Raw genomic sequence first — 5,547 nt, 5'->3', positions numbered from 1 at the left:
CTGCAAGTAAAGGAAGAAATCCGAAAATTATTAATTTGTAATTGTATCACACGAATATTTTCGTATCATTTTTTAATCGATCTTTCTGCCTGTCAGTCCGTCTGTTAAGACCTTTTTCTTTCTGAAACAGGTTGGCGTATCAAGTTCAAATTTGTCTCACATACTGAGGTCTGTGGTCCGTCAGCGACGCAAAAAGGTTAAGTTTGTAAGTCAGTGCAGCAAAAAAAAGCCAAGTGTGTCACATATTGTGGAACTCGAAAACCCACTCATCAAAACCCATACGATACTCTGTGTTGACCTAAATAAATGTCGTGGGACTAGGGCCTCCCGTTGGCGTCGATGAGGATGAGATGATGATGGTTAGGACAACATTACACCCAGTCTCTGAGCGGAGAAAATCTCCGACCCAGCCAGGAATCGAACCTGGGCCCATAGGATTGACACACTGTCGCGCTGACCACTCAGCTACCGTAGGCGGACTGTGTTGACCTGGAATCATGAGATTCGGCAGGATGCAAGATTTCACAGTACAAGTAAAGTAAAAAAATCTGAAAATTGTTAAATTGTAATTAGATCACGTGAAAAATATCCTTTTGTCATTAGAACAATGACTGCATTAAACATCTGCCAAAAGCATAACACCCGGACATTGTTCATGCAAACATAAATGTAGTTATGCTTCAGTATGTAAATACGGAATATTTTATTAAATCTTCCGTATGTGCATATGTAAACAAAAGTCCATTGCTCGCTTCTTTTTGTATGTCAGGGCTAGTCTGAGGAACAACTGTAGAGATACTGATACGGTCTTGGAACTCGCGGGACCGTTATCTTGTCGGCATCGATGTCGAAAACAGGCAAAATTCGTTGAAATTCTCGATTCCCAGCTTGGATAATCTGTATGCATAATTAAGTTTGCACGGAAGCCTCAATATCCGAGTCCTGCTGGCACTTAGCCACTTTTTTTCAAATGGTTCTAAGCACTATGGGACTTAACATCTGAGGTCATCAGTCCCCTAGACTTAGAACTACTTAAACCTAACTAACCTAAGGACATCACACACATCCATGCCCGAGGCAGGATTCGAACCTGCGACCGTAGCAGTCGCGCGGTTCCAGACCGAAACGCCTACAACTGCCCGGCAACAACGGCCGGCTCCACTGTTTTCCCATTTGTCTAGTTTACATACGTCTAGCTGAATCGGTCGGACTTTTTCCTCGAAACCACTCTTTAAATGTACTTAACAGAGCTTCCATAAACAACGTCGTCTTTCTTCTGGTACGATACGTTAGAATAAAATAGATTCAAATTCATGGTTAAGTCAGCGTTAACTAATTAATAAACACGCCATGTTTCACGAGCAAGCTGCTTTCCTTAGCATCGTGCTGTCTAAAAGAAAAAAAACCTTGTTTAGTTGATGTAGTACATTGGATAAGTTTCACCTTCTTCTCTTAGCCTCAGATAGGTGGCCCCCAACGTTGGGTCGAACGAGACTTCATTGCGCTGTGTGTTCTGTCGACATGTCACGGCAAGTGACGAGATAAGCTGTTTGCATAGCAAAACAAGTTGACAGTTAAGATAAAAGGAGGAGGAAACGATCGCTGTCACAAGAAAACGAGAATTACGGATCCTGAAGTTGTTTTTAAGTTGAGTTATATGCCTTTCGTTTCCTTTCGCCACATAGTATAGAAAATTACCAATTGTCTTCACTAGTTCAGACATTGCCAAAGGCCCTGCCGCAGTGGTAACACCGGTTCCCGTCAGATCACCGAAGTTAAGCGCTGTCGGGCTGGGCTAGCACTTGGTTGGGTGACCATCCGGTCTGCCGAGCGCTGTTGGCAAGCGGGATGCACTCAGCCCTTGAGAGGCAAACTGAGGAGCTACTTGATTCAGAAGTAGCGGCTCCGGTCTCGTAAACTGACATACGGCCGGGAGAGCGGTGTGCTGACCACATGCCCCTCCATATCCGCATCCAGTGACGCCTGTGGGTTGAGGATGACACGGCGGCCGGTCGGTACCGTCGGGCCTTCATGGCCTGTTCGGAAGGGGTTTAGTTTAGTTTAGTTTTAGTTTCGACATCAGTTTCGGGATTAACAATGCTTTCATACAAATTTTCAACGTACGTTATACGAGGGTCTTCCAGAAAGTGACTCCCCATTCTCTTTTTCTCAGCCGTTAACAATGTTTTGAATGTGAAACCGTACCCACGAATTCTTTGAAGCTTCCTGAATGCACGCGCAAAATTTCTATTTCCTCCGACAGATAGCGTAGATGCAGCAATGTTTTAAAGTGGCGTTTGTAGGCGAATTACAATTGAAGTAGCGTGTCGTCTTTGAATTTCTCGCGGCGGAGAAATAAACAATTGGGAGCATTGACAAACCGCTCTCGAGACGTTTGTCTGTGGAGCATCTGCAGTCGGCTGGAGTGCAGCTGGTTGCCGATCACAGGGGGTGAGGTCAGCAGAAGGCAGTTAGGCGGAGGTCCGCGATTTGCAGGGGTCGGGGAGACTATAGACCGCTGTGACACCGTAACGTCTAGCAGCGCGGTAATATTCTTGTTTGCGAAGATCGATACATTACAGCTCGGCAGCTGGCCATAGCAACCCAGGGCATGTTGTACTTCAACACGATAACGCTCGGCCGTACACAAAAAAAGGGGCCTTCAGTACACATTACGAAACGGGCTCTGACAGTGTTACCCCGTCGACTCTACAGCCACGACCCAGCTCCCTCAGACTTCCACTTGTGTGGGCTATTAAAGTATAACATCCCTGGAAGACATTTTGAGGACGACGAGGATGTGATTAACACTGTGAAGAAATGCCTTCGTGGCCACACTAAGGACTGGTACCGACAGGTCATACACACCCTTGTCTCTCCCTGTAGGAAGGCCATAGGAGTGGAAGGAGGTTGCGTGGAAAAATAGCGGGCGTAAATAAAACACCCATCTTACATGTGTGTTAAGTTCATTGTGTGGAATAAATAACTGTTCAAGAAAAAATGAGGGCGGGGGGTATTTATTTCCGGACAACCCTCGTATATTAGTACATTTGGCACAAACAGTGGGTCGGACGAAAATATGGAAAGACCGCCAGAAATACACGCTGGAACATAAATGCAGATGATAGCAAAGCTTACATGTTACAGTGTTGTGTTTCACCGAGGAAGGCACTTGCACAACGTCCTCAATACATTGCAGAGTGTTCTGTGTAGTTGTGAGTGTGTTCTGTCGGAGCTAAGTGACTTCGAACGTTGGCAAATTGCTGGTGGTCGTACGGCGAGTGCTTCAGTAAACCAGATAGCCGATGTGTTTCCTGTTTCAAGAGCCACCGTATCAAATACTTCTACCGCTCACTGGGAACGAGGAAAAACAGCATCCGCTAAGCCACAACGCGGACGGAAGTTATGTGTAGACTGATGGTGGCGGACGGTCAACGAAGAAAATTGTGACGAAAAAGAAGGCGACGACAGCTGCAAAAGTCACTGCAGAACTGAATGTCGCTCTCGCGGAAGCTGTCAGCACCAAAACGACGCGAAGACGCGGTAATGTGCCATGTTTGCGGTCGTTCCATATTTTTGTCCACCCCTCTCTATATTCGGACAAGGACTCTTAAAACAGTCGTTAAGATAGGAATAGTTTGGTTGTACGAGGGTGAGTCAAATGAAAACCTTAAATATTCTTTTAAATATTATTTATTGTGCAGAAGTGGTACAGAGCTGTATCAATTTTCAACATAATCTCCCCCACGCTCAATGCAAGTCCTCCAGCGCTTACAAAGTGCATAAATTCCTTTAGAAAAAAATTCTTTTAGTAGTCCGCGCAACCACCCGTGCACCGCGTCGCGTACCTCTTCATCAGAACGGAACTTCTTTCCTCCCATTGCGTCTTTGAGTGGTCCAAACATATGGAAATCACTTGGGGCAAGGTCTGTTGTACGGGCAGTGTGGGGCCTTGCATTGTCATGTTGCAAAAGGACACCTGCTGACAGCAAACCACGTCGCTTTGAATTGATTGCAGGCCGCAATTGATTTTTTAGGAGATCTGTGTATGATGCACTGGTGACAGTGGTCCCTCTAGGCATGTAATGCTCCAAAATGACGCCTTTGTCGTCCCAAAAGAGAGTCTGCATAACCTTCGCTACTGACGTTTCTGTTTGAAACTTCTTTGGCTTTGGTGATGAGGGATGGTGCCATTCATTGCTCGCTCTCTTCGTTTCCAGTTGGTGGAAGTGAACCCAGGTTTCGTCCCAAGTAACGATTCTTGCAAGGAAGCCATCACCTTCTCGTTCAAAGCGCCTCAGAAGTTCTTCACAAGCATCAACATGTCTTGAGGAGTCAGCTGCCGTGGCACCCATCTTGCAGACATTTTGTGAAACTGGAGCGCATCATGCACAGCGTGGTGTGCTGACCCATGACTAATCTGTGAACATGTTGCAATGTCATTCAGTGTCACTCGGCGGTTTTCCTTCACTATGGCTTCAATTGCTGCAATGTTCTGTGGAGTCACAACTCGGTGTGCCTGACCTGGACGAGGAGCATCTTCCACTGAAGTCACACCATTTACGAACTTCCTACTCCATTCGTAGACTTGCTGCTGTGACAAACATGCATCACCGTACTGAACCTTCATTCGTCGATGAATTTCAATAGGTTTCACATCTTCACTACGCAAAAACCGAATAACAGAACGCTGTTCTTCCCTGGTCCAAGTCGCAAGTGGGGCGGCCATCTTTATACTGATACTGCAACGGTATATATGCATCTGCACTATGCTGCCACCTACAGGCCATTGTGGACGCTGTTTGTAGCACGCTTACCAACTTACAGGATAACGGCGCGAAATATCGATTTGTTATTACAAATTTAAGGTTTTCATTTAACTCACCCTCGTACACTTCCTGGAGTTTTTATGTTCTCATCTGCTGGGACTAGTTACTGGATCTTCTAGTCAAGATGCGTCACAAATTTCTCTTCTCTCCAATTCTATTCAATACCTCCTCGTTAGTAATGTGATCTATCCACCTAACTTCAGCATTCTTCTGTAGCACCACATTTCGAAAGCTTCTATTCTCTTCTTGTCTGAAGTATTTATCGTCCACGTTTCACTTCCATGCATGGCTGCAGTCCATACTAATACTTTCGACTTCCTGACACTTAAATATATGCTCGATGTTAACAAATTTCTCTTCTTCAGAAACGCTTTCCTTGCCATTGCCAGTCTACATTTTATATCCTCTCTACTTCGACCATCGTCAGTTGTTTTGCTCCCCAAATAGCAAACCTCATTTGCTACTTTAAGTGTCCGTTTCGCAACCGGCACCACGCAAGTAACGAGCAGCCCTTAGTGGCTCGCCATCACAGTTTTCTTTATCTTAAATATCTTTGTGACTAATGCCCTTTTGGCATATTTATTATTTTATAAATGACATACAAGTACTGCCAGTCTATCACGACGTTTCAGTACTTATACTCTATCATACATGTTTAGTCATAATTCTGTGACCATGTTATAGAATATAGACCATTCTTTGTTTTAAATTCTGAGGA

At 45.0% G+C, this 5,547-nt stretch overlaps 1 pseudogene; it reads left to right on the top strand.

Annotated features, from left to right (window-relative positions):
- The first annotated feature begins 1,724 nt into the window (after nucleotides 1-1,724).
- LOC126210882 (5S ribosomal RNA) lies at nucleotides 1,725-1,842 on the top strand (annotated as a pseudogene).
- Nucleotides 1,843-5,547: the final 3,705 nt, after the last annotated feature.

This window comes from Schistocerca nitens, chromosome 10 (genome assembly GCF_023898315.1).
Source record: "Schistocerca nitens isolate TAMUIC-IGC-003100 chromosome 10, iqSchNite1.1, whole genome shotgun sequence".
Lineage (NCBI taxonomy): Eukaryota > Metazoa > Arthropoda > Insecta > Orthoptera > Acrididae > Schistocerca > Schistocerca nitens.
This window is presented reverse-complemented; position numbering and strand designations above follow the sequence as displayed.